This window comes from Mus caroli, chromosome 15 (genome assembly GCF_900094665.2).
Source record: "Mus caroli chromosome 15, CAROLI_EIJ_v1.1, whole genome shotgun sequence".
Classification (NCBI taxonomy): Eukaryota; Metazoa; Chordata; class Mammalia; order Rodentia; family Muridae; genus Mus; species Mus caroli.
This window is the reverse complement of record NC_034584.1, coordinates 6,710,635-6,730,455: the sequence shown is the minus strand read 5'-3', so window position 1 is coordinate 6,730,455 and position 19,821 is coordinate 6,710,635. Positions and strand designations below refer to the sequence as shown.

The 19,821-nt window shown below is 40.3% G+C and overlaps 1 protein-coding gene across 8 annotated transcripts in view; it reads right to left on the bottom strand.

Annotated features, from left to right (window-relative positions):
- The window catches only part of Prlr (prolactin receptor), a 171,249-nt gene that overhangs the window by 36,422 nt on the left and 115,006 nt on the right, over positions 1 to 19,821 (bottom strand). For all 8 annotated transcript variants that reach the window (XM_021182969.1, XM_021182970.2, XM_021182968.2 and 5 more), the window contains exon 2: positions 18,515 to 18,574. The gene's annotated coding sequence lies outside the window, so the exon portion shown is untranslated. The remainder of the gene's footprint in view (positions 1 to 18,514; positions 18,575 to 19,821) is intronic.

Here is a 19,821-nt window from a genome sequence, read left to right as displayed (position 1 = left end):
TTGCACAGTACATAGTTCTTTTGTCCTAGCATTGAGCACACCCCCTCCTGACCCACAGACAAGATTTTATGGTAATCAGACACAAGACTAAGGGTAGTTTTTTGTTTTTTGTTTTTTGTTTTTTGTTTTTTGTTTTTTGTTTTTTGTTTTTTGTTTTGTTTTTTTTTAATCTTTCTGAATCCATTCTTCAGTGCAAGCAGATCCAGGTTGAAGGGAGCATGGCCCTCCTTATTGACTGCTTCAGTTGGGGTTGGAATACCGATGAGAGCCCACAACTTTGCATGATGGTATAGTGCAACTGCTTCAAATATCTGGAGTCCAGTTAGCAAAACCTGAGCCTTGCATACTCAGCTTAAGCTCATCTTCGGGTGCACACATCCCCATCTCTCTAAGTATGACTGTGGTTGACAAGTGAAAAGTCTGTCTCTGAGCAGGTTTACAGTTCCTAACTTTCATCTGCTTTGTCCATGACCATCTGATTTGTCTTCCTCACCTCTGGATTCTCAGACTCTCTCATCACCATGCCACTTTGCATTACCTTATTCAGACTCTTCCCATGCCCCATCCTTCTGTAGCACAAATGCCAAGAAAATTCCTAACCATTTTCCCCTAGGTATGCCTTGTGCATCAACAGTGGTCCTACTTAGACCCACTCCTTCCAGAAGCCCCTCTTTATTACTGTCTTCCATTAAATCAACCCTCTTCCATTGAGGTCAACAGCTGAGTTTGCAATCTATAGTCTGGAGGCTCATTCTTTTGGGAACCTAGAATGACTCCTCCCTAGTTGGAAAACTAGGCAGGGTCCAATGGCCTACATTATTCCCTCCCATCCACATTGTGGAAAGCATCCCAAAGAAGAGGAGGCAGTATTACCTTCAAGAGGTAAATAGGACAGATCTGAACTCTCACCAGATCACTGCCTGATGTTAGCCTTTCTGATGTAGTCCTTTCTGCTTATACTTCTCTGCATGCTTTGGCCCACCCACCACTGGATTATCAATTATAAAAGTCTGAAGGAAGGCTTAACTCTTCCATGATGTGGGATTTGTTTCCATCCTTTGGTGTTAGGAGATCCTTTCAGTTTTCTTCTCCATGCTGCTTTTTGTTTTTTCTTTTGTCACTGGGGTCTCTCTATTTGACTCAGTCTCCTTAACCCTAGAATTGTTCCCAGTAAGCTAGGCAGAAAGTCTAAGGATCTTTTTAGCTTTTAATAAACCTTGTCTTTGATGGACAAAGACAATTTAAGACTTACTTGAAGAAGAATAAATCTTAGGTATTTTGCAATAAGTTATCATCAGGTGAATAGCTCTATGCTTCCATCTAAGTTGCAAAAGATCACAAAGAGTAGCTCAGAAATCCAACCAGTGCCTCCTCCTGATCTCTACCCATGCCCAACAGTACTTCCCAACTTTCTGTAATAGAATCACATCATAAGCATTTAATGAATGTGCGTATCCAGTTTCTGCCATTCTACCTTGTTGTATGATACATTCTGGTTGTTGTATGTAGTTTCACATAATTTATTTTTGTTTTATTTCATTTATATTTTGCTGAATGTGATACTGTAATTTCTACATTAATTCTACTGTTTGGGTTGTTTTTGGTTTTTGAACAACTTTAAAAGCTGTTTGAGAATCTCATATACATATACAATACATTTTGATCAAAGATGCCCCCCTTTCCTCTCCACCAATCTATCACCAATCCTCCCTAACACTATTCCTTTCAATTCATGTGCTTTTTTTAAAAGCCAAACCAAACCAAACCAAACCAAACCAAACCAAACCAAACCAAACCAAACCAAACCAAACCAAACCAAACCAAACTCACTGAAATCACTTAATGCTGCCTGTACATTTAACTTTGTAGGACAATGTGGCAGAGAACAGAGAACTTATCAGGGTAAAAACCAGATTCTTCCTCCACTAGCACTCAAGACTCTCATCATAAGAAAGCCCTGCATGGGGCTGGTGAGATGGCTCAGTGGGTAAGAGCACCCGACTGCTCTTCCGAAGGTCCAGAGTTCAAATCCCAGCAACCACATGGTGGCTCACAACCATCCGTATCNAGATCTGGCNCCCTCTTCTGGAGTGTCTGAAGACAGCTACAGTGTACTTACATATAATAAATAAAAAAAAAAAAAAGAAAGCCCTGCACACATAAAGCTCACCAACACTGGTTCTTTACTATAAGCAGTGAGTGTACTGCCAGCCATACATTCTTCCACTAACCCAAATCCATTTCTAACATTTCTGTCTCCCAAATGTAAAAAAAGCCTCCATAGTATGTAAGCTAATTTAAAATAAATTTATCTATTAAGTGTTATGCACTGCTAGGTACATCCTTTGGGTTCCTCTGCTCACTGGATCACCTCAATTGCCCCCAGTACTAAATGGCCAGAGGGTGAAATAACTGGGTAAGAACCTCACATGTGCCCCTTGATTCTCAGGAGTCTGACTTTTCTTTCCAATACAGAATACTAGCATTTAATTTTGAAAACAAAAGACATAATCTTCCCAGGGGGAATAGAAGAACAGAAGGGATTAGCTGTTTCACACCATGCTGAAGATTAAGATTGTTGTACATTGGCTTTCAGAGCAATAACTCCAGCTAGGAATAAGGGATCTGCATTTGTTTTATTAAAATGAATCTAGCACAAAGATGCTTACACCACAGGGTGGTAATTTATCCTCAATTAAATTTTCCAGAAGATCTGTCTCCCTGTGCACCATCCTAAGTTGGCTGCCATTTGGATAACTGCTCAGTGGTTTAGCTAGATCATCATGGTTGTGTGAAAGCTACTAGCAATAGCTATGGAGATACTTTAAAACATTCACTTCTGAGTTTGCATACCCCAATCTCTTCTTGTTTCAAAAACCCAAGAGGTTCCTGAGAGGAAGCTGTGCCGTGTACATCCATGTGCTGTGTATGCAGACAGCTGCATTCTGTAAGATGTAGAGTTAACTAGCAGAGACAGTGAGGTCCAAATGGGAGCTGGCACAGGTTGGTCCAACATCAGGGTAGTGTCCCAGGGAGTTTTATCTTCAAAGCTAGATGTAGCAAATTACAGTTCAGTGTATTCACTTCTGCACTAGGGTTATTTTAACATGTAGATGCTTACCCAAAGGTGGAGGCATCACACCCATCTCCCATTACACTAACTCACTCAACTTAGAGTCCCTGCTGCCTCTTTTTACTGCAGAGCTTTGTTTTTAATCAGCTTTTTTGGCTTAAAGGAAAGAATAGGAACTGGGTAAATGTTAATTCTCCCTGCCCAGGGCAGAGTTTGGACAGATGTTAGAAAATCCATGTTGGCCTGAGGTCCAGAGGAACCAGTTACTCATGAGATCATCCATCAATAAATAACAGTGCAAAGGCAACATGTTTTGGATAGAATGTTTCACAGCTAGCTCCACAAGCTGCAGTGGTTTTCAAGCCACGATTCACACTCCCAGTGTGGGAGAGTTCTATACTGTGTCCCCTGAGCTTCTGAAGATGGTTGGGCACTCCACATCTACAGCTTCTTCATCTGTAACTTCATCAACTCCAGACTGAAAGCATTTGGAAAGCATTTGCATTGTAACTGAATATGACTTGTTGTCATTCTCTAAATAGGGTAGTATGATAACTGAATGTATCATTTATCTTATATTAAGCATCATAAATAATCTGGGAATGATTTAAAGTGTACAGGAAGATGTGTATAGGTTATGTATCCATACTATACAAGAGTGGGGTTGAGTCTGAACTCAACCCTACCTTCCTCCTTTTCTATCTCTTCCTCTTCTTTCTTCTGCTGCTCCTCTCTCTCCCTATACCTCTTCCCCTACCTCCCCCTTCTTCTTTTTCTCTTCCTCTTCCCCCTGGTAGTAAGTTTTTAACCTAGGGCTTCACATATGCTAAGAAAGCCCTTTATTACTAGGTATAACTCCACTCCACTTTCCAACTATATTTTAGATAGTCCTGCCAAGTTGACTATGTTGATCTCGAACTTACCCTGTGTCCAAGGCAAGCTTTGAACTTGTTATCTTTGTGCTTTATATGGCTTCCTCAGTATCTTTATTAATTAAAGGCCACTAGGACCCTATCTCCCTAGATACTGACAGATGATGTATACTAACTTGTTTTGAATTGTGTTCATTTAGGTGCATCATCATCAACAACAACAACAACAACAACAACATTCTCTAGATTATTAGAAGAGATACCCAGGGTTGATGACCACTGATAGGTATGGTGTTTAATACATATAAACCTCTATTACAAGATCCCACTGGCAGAAGAGGAAACTGAGGCTGAGAGAAGTTTCTGATTGAGGGCCATTACATGGAGCAGCCAGCACCACAGGAACACCGTATCTAGTCTTTGGAATAAGATTCAACATTGAAGCAAAATGCTCAACCTTTTATTGCACTGTAGGCTGCAGAGTGTAAAGCACTCTCACATTATTATATTTTATTTTTACAACATACCTTTCTAGAGTCAGAGCAGCAATTATTGTCATTCTTATTACTATGACCATCCTACCATTGTCATGTCCGAGACAGGATCCTGATATTCAAAAGGCTAAGGGGTGTGCAGATCAAAGGGCTGATCTCCCAAACCTTCCCGGATTCTCACAGCCATGGTGACAACATGTGAGAGACTTGGATTGGACACACTGCATATCAGGTACTGCTTTGTAAATTTGGTTAACTCATATGACAATTGTGAAGTATAGGGATGGTTATGATTCTCATCTCACAGGTAAGGGTGCTGCAGCTCAGACATGTTCTATGAACTGCCCAAGATCACATAGCTAGTGGGTACAGAAGATCTTAGGAGTTGAGCACCAGAACTTGTATATTTATCGCATGCTTTCCACTTTATATATCTACAGAGGACCACTGATCCTACCTTTAAGGAGCCCCATCTTAGACATACAAGATGTACCTGGTATGAGAGCAGGGGACAGGCAAGATGACCTTGGTACCACAGATTGTGACTTCTCCAAGGCTGTCTTCCCTTGTCTTGATAAGGGTCTCTATGTTCAAACCAACTTCCCAAAGGTGGCTCTAATGCTGGGTACTGTGTGAGGCCAATGGTAGTTCTTCTTTTATAGTAGTAGACATTCCCTGGGCCTTGTCTTTAGAGACTGTTCTGTATACACTATCTCCTAATGTCATATATCTCTGATGTAGGGCCCAGGAAGGGGCATTTGAAAAATGTAATTCTGTGACTGACATTGGAGCTGAATTTAGAGAGCTCCATTTAGAGATAAACAGAGAAAAGAAGAAAGAGAGGCTGGCTTTCTCTGAGAAATGCCACATTTGAGACTTCGATGAATGAAGGTCAGGTGGTGGTGGGACAGGCTGAGTGGATTATTGTCCCCAAATATTTTCTTATTCCCAGTCATGGGGAAGCATCTATCATTATAAGGTACACTGAGTCATTATGTTGGAAAGGGAACACACTACAATCCAGTTACTTTAGACTCATCCATTTGAAAGGTGGTGGTGACCGGGTGATACTTTGGCTGCATCCATCCATCCAGAAACAGTCACAGGATGTGGCTGAGGTTTTCTTTTCTACGTTATGGAGCTATTTAGTATCAGATAATACATCCTCAATTGGGTGGCAAAACAAGAAGGCAAAAAGTTCTCCAGAGCCCAGAGGAGCCCAGATAATCTCAGCAGCACCAGAGTCAGCCTGCTGCCTCTTATAAAGAGAGTTAAAAAAAAAAAAAAGAACATTTCAAGTCACAGAAATCTCACTGCAGTTTGTTTCTATGGCAAGCTGTCACTACCAAGAGGCCACTGTAGTAGGAGGAGACATATGTTTTGCCAGATTGTTAGAAGAAAATTCTATTTTACAGAGGTGTATGTGTATGTGTGCATGCGGTTTAATTAAACATAAAAGAACCTTAGATTCCTTTTAAAACATTTGCACACACAAATTACTGTTGGTAACAAGCGTATCTATTTTTGTGTGTTTCTTAATTTCTTGAAACAAGCTTGGAAGTAAATGGAAAATGGAAAACGAAAATAAAAAAGATTAATTATCGGTTTACTGATTCCCTGGCTGCCTGTTTGAGATTTTTGGAGTTTTTTAATCCAAAAACTCCAAAATGCACTGAAAGGAAACCAAAGACTTGAGAAAATCTGGTCCAGTTTCATCTCTAAGCCTGAGGAGTGTGAGGGAGGTCCAGTTCTCCCTTTTCACAGCGACTCTGTGGCCTTGAGTAACCCGTGGCCTCCTTTGAGCATCAATGGGAAAATAGCCAGGTGTCTGATGGGAATATCTTTAGAGCACTGGGGATGAGCTGTACCCACATCTGAGAAAACTAGTAAGTCCAACAAGAAATTCTTCCCAAGAATATGTCAAAATTATCTCTTCTTTCTAAGCCGTACCTTTCTTTACCACTTCAGTGAGGATATTGAGAGTCCCTCACAAGAGAAGGAAAAGGATCCAAAACTTGTCACAGTTTGGGTCTATTCTTCCTTTCTCTCTACAGCTAATGTTCTTCTAATTGCTCCTTTTATGGTTACATGGGGTCAGATGATTGAGCTGTGGCATTGGAGAATGGGGAGAAAGGCTACATTTTTTTTTTTTTTTTTTTTTTTTGGTTTAGCCTTGACCTTTAAAGCTTTTTCCATATATACACTCTGCACCTCCCCCATCCTTGTCTGCACATTCCTTTCTCTCTCCTGGCCTGTAGTATTTTGTGGACCCAAGAGATCACTGAACAGAAGGGAAGCTCTAGAATTCCACTCAGAACCTACTGAACTTTTTAGGGCTGAGAAGTACCGATCTAGTTAGAGAGCTTTGTAGCTAGAGACTGAGTATTGACAATGCTTGGTTTTACTTAGCCTGACTAATCTATGAGTAATCTGGAGATGGCTGGCTATTCCTGCCTTCTTTGGGTGGTAACTACAGTATTCAATCAAGTAGTACCTCTGAGTAAGTAAAACCTTTGATGTCTGGTTTGCTGATTCGGTGTCACCGTGAACACTATTATCAAAGTCATTTTGTTCAGCTTCTATGCCATTCGCGTTGTCACTTTGCACACATTCACGGATGCAGTAACACTTGCTGAATGACTGGTTGCTTTACCATTTTCTCCCTTCTTTGTAGTGCCAGGGTTTGAACCTAGAGCGTCAGGATTTTGAGGTGAGCAATCTACCACTAAGTTACAAACTCAGACTGACTCACTTATAGAAAACCATAAAGAATATAATATTTTCACCCCTTCTCACAGTCTCAGATCCACAGGGGTAAGGAGAGGAGCAATAACATTGTACCCTTGAATCAGGAAATTCTTTCTTCCTATTAAGATGCACTTCAAGTGACTGAGGTCTTGTGCATTCCTCCAATACCATTTCATGTGCATTAAACTGAACTCAGCAACAGATGTACTAAAACATACAATGAGATTTGGCTCCAGGGCATCTGGCTAATAGCCAAAATACATAAGAAATATAGTTATTAAAAATTGAAGGAATGTGTGGAATTTCAGCAGCAAACAAAACTTCGAGTGTACAATCTTCAAATGAAATAAAATGATTTAAAAAAATGTGTATTTTTCAATGAAAACACATCACAGGGTAGCTATGTATCTAGCTGTGTAAAGCATGTTCTCAGTTAAAAAATATTTTAATGAATTGGATACAAATGTAAATATTATTTACTTCTATGGCTTCTTACTCAGAACACTGATATCATTTGTGAACATATTAGTTATAGTAAGTGGCATGGTCACAGGATGCTGTATATAGAGAAAATACAGACCAAAGATGTTATGCTTAAATCAGATACCTAGGACATGAGGATCCTCAGTGCCTAGCTATTTTCTTGTTAGCTGTCTTTTTTCTTCTCCTGACCTTTCTATCCTTCATTGTTTTTGCTCCCTAAAATTTTTAATTTAATAGTTAATAGATGTTTTTGCTACTAACTCTCTTCTAGTAGCCCTAAACAGATCCATTCCAATCCATTGCTGCTTTTGATCTGTAAAGTTGGAAAACTAACATGAAAATAAAAATTTAGAAAGTTGAAGTCATTTAAATGATGACAAGAAGTTATGAGGGAGGACCAAAGGAATTTTCCACCTGTCTTATAGATAAATGGCTTTCATTACATGTACTTTATCCAAATGTCTATTTGGTTTGCTTCCTGGATCTCATTTGTGTTCCAGAGAGTTGAGCTGCTTAGCTGAGCTTTAAGTAGTGGTATAAGGTAAAAGCAAGAAAACAGGTCCCCTGTCCAAGAGTTGTTGGCCAAGGAAAACTGGATTTGATTTTTGTTTATTTTTTTATTTTTTATTGAGAGAGAGAGAGAGAGAGAGAGATGGATAGGTAGATAAATAGATAGATAGATAGATAGATAGATAGATAGATAGATAGATAGGTAGATAGATAGATTGGTTGGGAGGATATGGGAGAGGGAATGTGATCAAAATATATTATATGAAAAATTCAAAGAGTAAATAAAAACATGTCAAAAGAAACTATCAATTAGAAAAAAAACAGAGCATGCTTAATGTCTTAAAATTCAAGTGTGGCTCTAAGTTATAGAAGGAATACTTTTCTGTATCTCTGTATTTCTTAGGTCCTCCATTACACTGATGTTTATCAAGCAAATCGGGGGCCCGCTTTCCATTTGACTAGTAGTTTTCCCAGGTCAATGAAGTAGAACAGGCCTAGGTAAACATCTACACACTTTTCTACCATAACAATGACCAGGCAAACCCCAGAAAATCATTCTTATTCTTTGCTTTATAAGAATGAAACGACTGCCTGTTTCCATAACATCTAACCAGTACCATGCCTACTCTCTGAAAGTATGAAAGGGATAATAGTTTGAGATGTCAATACTCAAAGGTTAGTTCAATTTTCCTGTTTTCTACAAATACTCTACTTGGGAATTACCCATAAAGATTTCAATCCATCACCTGGCAGGCACCAGTGTAGTCCAATGGCTGTCAGCTTAGTTTTAGAAACAGAAATTGATTTTAATATTATCAAACCAATGTGATTTGAGAGAAAAATTGGTCGCTTTGATGATAGTTTTAGTTCTATCAATGGTCAATTTATTTGAAACTATAATAGCCTGAGATGCTTTTCTTAGGTGTCCTTAAGTGGCAGGGCTCACACATACCTGGGTGTTTGGGAAAAACCTCTGAATGCCCTTTATGGTTTAAAAGATGACATTATAACCCCCACTTGTTCTTTAAAACTGTAGGCTCATGTGCCAAGCACATGGAAACCTGGGTATCCATCAGATTAAAATGGGAAGAGAAGCAGGTCATGGTCACTTTATACCCTGCACAGTTCAAGGGAAGGGTTTCCAGCTTCAGCACCACTGTTCTGAGTCCATGGTAGAGCTTACACCTGAACAGAACGAAGGGTGACACTGAAGTGTCACAGCTTCCAGCAGGTGGCCTTCGTTCCCACCAACCACGCATCTGGAGACTACACTCAGCCCCTTGTCACTCCAAGCATTAAAAAGAGCAATGATTTTGTAGTTTGACAAGGCTGAAGGGTTTTCTGGCCGCCTCACGTTAGATACTTGGCAAAATTCCTTGTCTTGCTCTTCCAACAGTGGCAATATTTGCCCCCCTTATTTTCCCCCACACCTCCCTAAAATCCCTGCCTCCTACTATGGTTCCAAACAGTTATATAGTCAGCCCCTGCTTTTGTATTTAATTCACCACAAAGCTCTATTGATTTCTAGAGCAGTGGTAGATGATACATAACATTGCGATCTTACTAATCCTACCATATAGACTGTTAAAATAAGTCTTTGCCCACAGTGATGTCTCTCTTTCCATCCAGAACTCTGGCTACTAGAAAATATGAGTATTTTTAGAAGCAGCAAAGATAGGTTCGTGGTCATCCAATGGAAAGACCAGATACCTCCTCATTCTCTGTCCCATCTCCCATCCGGCAGACACTTTAGGTCTCACAAAGCTTTTCTACAGGGTAGTCTTGATAATGACTTTGACTTATCTTTATGCAATTCCCCACTCTTGTAGCTCTTCAGGCTAGACTAGAAGCTCATTGATTAATTGCTTGTGTATGTGTGTGTTAATCCTCAAATTTAAAACAAAGCTCTATACTCTATGGGTACTCGGTAAATGGTTCTGAGGAAATAACCTGTATTGAGTGTCTGAGTGTCTGCCGAATGTAGAGAGGTAAGTTAGCAAGGATTTGGGACTTTAAAAAGGCTATTAACATCACAATATTTCACCAAAGAAGCTGACATCTTCTACTTGGGTCATTTAAAAATAGATAGTATGACAATGTTTATTTTAATGGCATTTTTAGTTTTCAAAATATTTTCATATAAAATATTTTATTTTACTCTTTTTTGTTTTTTTTTTACAACCCTGAAGGTTTCAGAATGGTATTACTGAGTGTATAAATACATTTGGATTTGTGGTTTGAGTGTACATTGGTTTAACTTTTCTCATATGTTAAGTCTCAAGAATACGGATGCACATTGAATCAGAAAATACACTTCAGAACTTTATCCCGAGTGAACCTAGGTGCACAAAACATTTGAATAAAGAGAGTCCACCTCTCTAGTGTTATTAATAAAACCAAATTATTAGAAAACAATCTAAACATCAGATCCTAAAGGACTGCTTAACCAGATCATAGCATAGACAACAGTGGAATATTATTTAAGCCTTGACATAATGTGTTTAAAATTTCAATGATTTCCAGAGGTGAAGTGCAGGAATAATTAGATACAGGAAGTAGACATGCCTGATCCTAATTCTCACAAATGTCCTTGCACGGGTGCACAGACAGTGGATATGAAACAGATTCATGCCAACACACAAACGGTGACTCCCCCTAGGAGGGATGATTACTCTAAAGTGGGTAATGACTACTTATCGAATGTAATGAAATAAAAAGTGACTGCTATTGCAACTGAGGAGGCAGATTTGAACACCATTATTAATGCAACAAAACCAGCTCGCTGACATTCAGTGGTGTGAACAGAGGCTACCATAGAGTATTGGACCTCTGTGTCTCTGGCACTGTGTAAAGCAGTGGCTGAGAACCAACCTCCACATACCATTTTTGTAGCTGAACATGTACCTATCTCTCAAGCTAGAGTGAAGGATTTCAACAGCTCTCATGCCCACTGGCTGCTCAGTTGTTTTCGAAACTTCCTCCTACTTTCCCTAATTGCATTACTGTGTCTAAGTGCATTTAAAACATCCAGGAACCCATTATTTGCCATTCAGCTTCTGACAAGTAGGTGAATGGCAGTTTTGCAGAAAATATCTTCTTCAGGGGCCCCGAGAAGGGCCAGGCCATCTTATTCAGAAGAAACTTCAGCAGGGCTCTTGGTCTGAGATTCTCTGTGTAAACTTTCCTCTGGCTTGCCAGACTTGTAATACAAAGCACTAGGAGCTGGAAGTCTAAAGGATAGTAGTAATGGGAGCTTCACAGACTGGGCCAGGAACACAGAAAGTCTACACATCTCTCCCACCTCATAATGCTCAGAACCAGTCCCAAAGTCAACCCTCCTCTCTGTGCTCCCCTTAGGAGCACATCCTGTCTCTACTTTTCTGAGTCACCCTTTATCACTCACGAACAAGATGTTCTTTCAGACTTACTTTTGCATTCAAACATCTGGGCTACCAAGATAATTACTTGCTTTCCCCTTCTCCCTTTTCCATCTTGTTCTTCTTTGAAGTAACCTTCTTAGCAGAAAAGGTACCAACCAGCCAGAGAGGTAACAACCAGACCCAAGGCTAGTTCAGGGAATAGAGTGAATACTTTCATTGTAGACTCGTTGGGTGGGAACAGAAAGGAGTGAATAGATAAAGATCCAGCTGTGAGAGTAGTGGGGCAGGTTAGAAAACAGGCAGATTGACCCATATTAGTGATTTAAATGTTCAACTATTCATCCATCCACACACCCATCAATCCACCCATCCAGTCATCCATCCACCCATCCAGTCATCCATCCATCCATCCATCCATCCATCCATCCATCCATCCATCTACCCATCTACTCACCAACTCATCCACCCATCCACCCACCCACCCACTCACCCACTCATTCATCCACCCATCTTTTCATCTAGCTATGTATAGTTAGATTTAAGAACAGGACATAAAATAAATCTTGTCAGAAAGAATTCCTTTAGTATACACATACCATCTCTCAAAGAGACTCCAGTAAGGCACATAAATGACAAGTGTAAGAAAAAAAATGCTCTGTAGTTGTCATGACTATTGTCATAAATGATCTGACCTGGTTGAGGAGATGAGGGTGCTTCCCTGTGGAGGGTGCCTCTCAGATGAGAACAAACTTCCTTGTCTTGTCTTTGACACAGTCCTATCCACCCAATGAGCCTGGCAGATACTGTAGGTTTCTTCTCCAACAACTACTTCTCCCTTTGTTTTTAAGCAGAGTCCAGTCAGGCATCAGGCATCCAGCCCCAGGGGATGAGGAAGTAGCAGGCTATGCTAATCAGGACCATTGTAATCTTTTTTTTTTTTTTTTTTTTTTTGTCCAGATTGCAGCCTTAGGAATGGCCATCCCACTAAATTCTAGTGATGAAGGCATAGCAGAAAATTTCCTCTCTGCTGAAAGAGGGAGAGGAGCCCCCCTTCTACCCCTCATCCTGACTCTGGTTCCTTGAAGTTATCATGACCTGCTAAATCAAACCTAAAACTGATTTTCCCAGAATTTCTTAGGAAAGTGCTACATGCCCAGTGTTTAATCCACCTTTAGCCAGGCATGCTATGGCTTGCTGCTCCAAGTATCCTCTCTGGGGTCATGCCACAAAAAAGATGCAGAAGAAGCTTAGAGTCTGGACTTACTCAGCTCTGGGAGGAAGTAGAATCTCCAGAGCATGGCCCATTTGCCTTGGGCAGATAGCAAAACTTGACATAGCTAGCTCAATAGTCTAACTGTAACTTGTAATGGCTTAGATGAAGAGAAAGGTTGATGACGACTGAGAAACACTGGGGTTCTGCTATAATGGAAGGCAAGGGTGCATTGCTAGGTATGAAGAGCCACACTTAAGTCTTGAGTGTGTCAAGAACAGATGAAATTCTGAGTGAATATGTATTGTTTGACATGTTTACAGCCATGTCAAAGACTAACTCCTCAGACCCATGGGAATGGCAAAGATTGCATGCCTAGTTGGAGCCTTAGAGGGATGGTAAAGCTTTCCTCTGGTTCAAATGCAAATGTTGAAAGTGTGTCCAAGCAGTCCAACTGACCAGTGTGGGCAAAAACTAGCAACACAATTTCTCCTCCTGGAAGTTTTTGCCCTGAGATTGCATAGCTAGTAAGACTTCCTACTGAGATCAGGCACATTCTCCCTCCTGTGCTCTACAGAGTCAACATGCTGAGGTTCCAGGTTGCTCTGGAGTTGGTGCCTGTCTTAGTCAGGGTTTCTATTCCTGCACAAACATCATGACCAAGAAGCAAGTTGGGGAGGAAAGGATTTTTTCGGCTTATACTTCCATACTGCTGTTTATCACCAAGGAAGTCAGGACTGGAACTCAAGCAGGAGAGAAAGCAGGAGCTGATGCAGAGGCCATGGAGGGATGATCTTTACTGGCTTGCTCAGCCTGCTCTCTTATAGAACCAAGACTACCCAAGACTAACAAGCCCAGAGATGGTCCCACCCACAAGGGGCCTTTCCCCCTTGATCACTAATTGAGAAAATGCCTTACAGTTGTATCTCATGGAGGCATTTCCTCTACTGAAGCTCCTTTCTCTGTGATAACTCCAGCTGTGTTAAGTTGACACAAAAGCAGCCAGTACAGTGCCATTCTTTTAGTGTGCATAGCCTGGTTAACTTGGCTTTTCTGTATGTGTATCTGCCCTTTATTCGTTCACTCTTTGCTCTTTGTCAAGTTTCCAAGCCAAACAATGCTGGATGTGTCAGCTAGTTGGGAAACATTTAAAATGAGCATTTTATTTTTTGTTGCCATCTTCAATATTATTTTATCTAAACAGCTTTAGATCTTATTTCCTCTTCACTTTTTTAGTCAGTGGTGGATTTTGTGTTTAGAGTTTATCAGACATAAAGGCTATATCTACTCTACATATCTTTGTATGCTAAAGGAAAAATATCAAATCCAATCTTTCATGTAGCCAAGAATGCAAATGACTATTAGACATCATGAATGATGAGTTCATTCAAGTGTGAGAATATATCATATTTGGTTACAGGCTATTGAAAGTCATATGAATGGAAACATTCTAACTCAGTTTTCTAGAGAAATAAAATCTGCCATGGTTAAGAGTATCTCAAGGCAGACAGAGTATTTTGGGAGGTAGCATTTTCCACCTGACTTTTGCCAGGAAGATAGACGGTAGACCTAGTGTGCACACTGAGACAAACACTGATTTTTTTCTGCAATTAGTAGGTATGTTTTTGCTTGAAAGAAGGGGTCTTCTGAGAAGGGCAGCAACAGAATTAGTAACAATTGCTTCTGTCCCCTCTTACAGCAGCTTGAGTAGATGAGGCACCATCAGTGAGCTTGCTGGGGACTCTGTGCAGGATGGAGTGACAAGCTGAGTTTGCAGCATTATCTATGAGGAGGTCATAGCCTTGGAGATGACAGACTTAGGGACCTGAACAGGTGCTAAGTGACTTGTATCTCCAGAGAGAGGAGTTGTGAACTGCAGACAGGTTAGGTGGGTGTTTTCTATTGTTGGTTCTGAAATTCACCAACCTTGCTAACTATGGCTTGTCTCATTCTCTTTCTGCGCCTTCACTCTTTTGTATGTAAAGTACAGAGGGCCACATCTGCTCTTCTTCCCTCGGTGATTCTGTGAGGAGAGACTAAGATGAGTGACTTTGTGGAAGTAATCTATTTGTTGACAATGTGCTAGGTAAGGATAAACCACTGCTGACAGCAGGCCAGGACCCCTCTACCCGCTCCATTACAGGGACAATAATTGGACTTGTTATAGAGTCAAAAGTCCCCAGAGAGATGGTACCTTGGCCTTGTATTGTTTTCTTTGGTTTGAATAATCCTAGCTCTAAATAGGCTTTTGTATATGGCCACCAGAGTGTTGCTTTCTCCCTTGACTGGGAGTTCATTGGCTCCAATGTGTGAGCACTGCTTAGGATCTTCTTGCCTCTGGATTCAGAAGAAAAGTCTCTTGTTTCACAATGAGTTCATAGACTCCAAAGACTAGACAGGGGAGAAAATGGGTCTCAAAGACCATCTCAAAGATGGTTACTTCTTTGTTTCCTAGTGTTTTGTGATAGAGTAGTTGTACATTTGTTCATGGTTGGGTATCAGTGACATAATTGTTGACCTAGTTGAAGTACATTGACTGGTCCTTTCACTTTCTTTTTAGAATCCTGTTCTGTCATCTCTCTCCCTCACTGCTGAGCCTGTCTGTTTGAGCTTTATCACTTTCCCAGAGCTCCTCACTGGGTTGGCCAGCTTTTTCTTATAGAAAATTATGTTGTAATGGAAGTATTCTTTTTTTTAAAAATATTTATTTATTTATTTATTATATATAATTATACTGTAGCTGTCTTCAGACACTCCATAAGAGGGCATCAGATTTCGTTACGGGTGGTTATGAGCCACCATGTGGTTGCTGGGATTTTGAACTTCTTGATGTTCCCTGCCCAATAACATGACCACTAAGCACGTGCAGCTATAGAACATTGGGAGTGGATTCAATATAAGTGAGGAACTGAATCTTTAATATTTAATTTCAACAGGCTCATATTTAAATTGGTATTTGGGGCTAGTGGCATAGTGAATGAGGGTCAGTGCACTCAGCTTCTCTACTACAAAACAAAACAAAACAAAAACAAAAACAAAACTAAGTCTCCCTTGAGTTCCAAATTCAAAGTCTTCCCAGGTGGACAAGAAAGTCCCAACTCATAAGCAAATATTATGCATAATCTAAGGTATTAACCCTCATAGGCAACACTCCAAGTCTTTCTGTTCTGTCTTCTGTTGGACAGTGAACCCAGAGTATCACACATACTAAGCAAGAAATGTATCAGCGAACTACATGCCTGTATGCCAAGATTAGCACACAGATTTTGAATGACACCATGTTTTAGTCAAAGTAGAAGCCCAAGTGGCAAGAATTGGATGGTGGGAGAAACATGTGACGTGTACAAAGATAATGGGTGAAGACCTTTTGATGAGCATCACAAGATGCTTAGTGAATGGCAGCTCCTCCACAGTGCTCTTGGATTATTCTAAGTGTCTTTATATCTCACAGATCTGTCAAGATTTAAAGTCCCAAGTGTATGGACAGGAGCTGCAGAAGACTTGGAATGGGCAGAGCCTGGAGGATGCCAGAGTTCTTGTAAAAGGATGTACAGTGCCAGGTAGGGCGGTACTTTGCTTTGCCATGCTCTGAAGTGATTACAACTAGTGGATCATAATTGAAAAGCTGGAGGCCAGAAAGCAGCTTATAGAGCTCACAATGGACTGTGGTATTTTTTTCCTGGTGTCAGACAGGAGTTAAAGTTCTGCTCTTAATTTGAATCCAAATTTTTCAGGAAACTGTTCTTTCTCTTGTCTTCTTTTATGAACATTTGTTTCTGGATGTTCTTCTCCTGTTGAAGAAGAGCCTGTGTTGCTGTGTGTCTTGACTTGTCTTAACTGCCTTCAAGTTTCTGCCTGTGTTTTCACAGATATCCACTGGCATCAGTATAATCTTTGCATACCTCATCCAGGTTGGGTAAAGGGTGGAGGACATGAGACTAGGGTAGATGCTAGGGAAGAAGGTCAACCAGAGGGATGTAAGGCCCCAAGGGTACTTAGAGATGAGCAAGCAGAGTAGATATCTATGCGTGTGTACTGGGATGTGATATTGGGGCCTCAATCTCCTGTTCCAACCACAGGAACATCTCTCTGTTACCAAAACTTCACCTTCTGTGTACTGTTTGGAGTGGAAAAGATGAATTTTAGTTAAGGATCTATGCCTCGATGCTTAAAAGATTTGAAAAGTCAATCAGAGGTAACTTTTTTTACACAAATTGTTGTTAATAAGTAAGTACACATAAAAGTAAAAAAAAAAAGTAATTTGCAGGCAAATTTCTCTTGTGTTTGCAACATAGTTCAGACTCCAGTTGTCTATGCTTCCTAATTCATGTGGCAAAAGATTACTAAAGAACTTAGCATAATGCTTATGACTCTCAATCTGTCTCTATCCTTCAAGTACCATGTGAACTCAAGGGGTAGAAGCCAAGAAAGTAGGAAGAAATGCATAGAACTCTTGCTGGATTGACCCACCCATCCTTATGTTAATGGATTGTCCAGAGAATGATATTAATGCCACAGAGATTTCTTATACCCAAAGTGTTTATGGCATTCTTTTTGTAGACATTTCCTGTTTCCACTCTGTACACTATGAATTTCAATCCACTTAAATGAAAAAACAGAAGTTCTTGGCAGGGCTTAGGTAACTTAGAGAAGTGGTTTTTGATAGAAGGGATTTTTGTTTCACTTAGGAGACATCAGGCAGTGGCTGAACACATTACTGTCACTACCCAGGGTGGGTGGTTTTGTCCTTCCCAGGACCTTAAGCAACATCTACACACTGCTGGTTGTTGAAGCTGGGTTTGGAGTGGTATTCTATTCCAATGTTGCTGAATATACTACCAGAGAGCAGTCTTTGTGACAAAAAGATCTTTGACTCAGAAGGTCTTGACAATCTTTGAGCATCTTTGATCCATGGGACAGGCCAACTTTCACTGGAGTGAAAGATGGCCCTTAAAGGAGAATCACTGCTTCATCCATTGCAAGGTGGCTCAAAGAAATCTTAGGAACGCTTCACTTAGATGTTTCTTCAGCTAATAACAGTAAATTTTCTATCTTAATGAGTTTTTCACTTTCTCTTGAAGAGCAGGAAGGAAAGGTCTCAAAGACCAAAAGTAATCTGCTATCTTCTTAAGTAGCTTAGATCTTTGACTGTGGTATATGCAGAGGCAATCTGTGTGGGTGATTTCTCCACGACCTATTTGCTGGCAGGTTCTGGCTCCCAGGGCTTCCTTGGTATTAGTAGGTGAGGAAAACTGAGAGCCCACCACATATAAGTATCGTCATATAGGCTGGCACGGATCAGGCCCAAGTAGTGACAATATTAAAGAGGCTGAGAGATGTCTCAGGAAGTGATAGCAGAATTGGTATTGAACTGGTTGAAAAACTAAAAGAAGATGCAATCTTTCTCTTTCTGATTATAAAAGTAACCCAGACATTGTCAAAAAATCCTCCCAAGTACAGACAAGTATAAAGAGGAAATAAAAATCTAATTGCACAGCTAGGGGATTTCAACCATGAAAAGATTTTGAGAAAAACAAGAAAAGGAGACGAGCATCAGGTTTTCTGAAACAGAGATTGAAGATCTCCCCCGCCCCCCTTTTTGAGGATAGTGGACAGCTCCATGTGAGTACTGATGGTTTGAGATGATGTTCTTTGAGAATCAAGATAGCCACGTCCCTGCCCTTGTCTGGATGAGAGGGACAATGGGAGGCAATCATGTGTGCACTCGATAAAACCCTCCTTACCTTCAGGGTTCATGTGCAAAACATCTGCGATGCTCACCTCCACAGAGAAGTGTTCTTTAGCTGAAAGGGAAGATGACTCATTTTAGCTCAAACAGGACAAATCAGGAGAGAGCATTTCTGTGTTGCATAGCATAGATGAGCATCCCTATTTAGAAAAGCTGGACTTACTTGTTTTTGCAACTTCATTATGAAGTCATGTCAATCTTAGAAAAAAAGTTGTAAAAATAAATCCCATGTATTGCCCACAAAGACATGAATTATTAATATGTTATTCATCATCCTATATCTTTTATGTAACAAAAATTACATTTTCCCCAAGTAATCAGAGAGTAAGTCATAGTTACGATGCCTCTTTTTTGTCCCTAATTATTTGAGTTTATTCTCCTAAGAATGGGGCAGTCTTCATATATATATGTGTGTGTGTGTGTGTGTGTGTGTATATATATATATATATATATATATGTATATATATATAAAACCATTGACATATGTATGTAATATATATATATGTATGTATATATATGTGTGTGTGTCATAAAATTAACATTAATTCAGTATCTAATCTATAGTTCATAAACCACTTTCACCAGCTGTCCCAACTGGAATTAAACTATAAGGAATATATTGGAGGCCCTAGGTGGGATTTACTGAGGAATACAGACATGAACTTGTCTGAGTGAAACTCACTTTTATTCCTTCATCAGTGGTTCAAACATGCTTTGGCAGGAGAAGGCTTTTTAGAGTGAGAAGTGGAAGACTCAGTAAAATGTAGAATGAGGGCTTTTGTCTCCTGGGATGTACTCACACCAGGTGTCACAGCCTTAACCTTATCCCATCTAGCATTTCTGACTCTAGGCTTTTGGATGAAATTCCAGACTCTTGTTTCCCATTGGCTGGGGTTTAAGAGATGTAGAGTAGATAAGAGCTGGAGATGCTGATCTCAGATAGAAAGGAACTCTTTCAACATTTGAATGCAAACCAGGTGTCTATATGGTATAAACTGCCTTATAAACCTGGCTTTTAGGGATGGGATGACTGTTTAGAGGATAAAGCACCTGCCATGTGACTGAGAGACTGGATTTCAGATCTCCAGCACTCATGTACACCCCGGGGAACCATGGTGGCCTACCTATGATCCCAGATCACAGCAAACATGGGAGGTGGAGACAGGACCCCTGTAGCAAGCTGGCCACTTAGGCCAGCCAAATCTAGCTAGATTAGGAGGATTTACTTAAACTCTGAGTTCAAATGAATGACCCCATCTTAATACATAAGGTGCAGATACAGGGAGGAAGACATTAGAAATC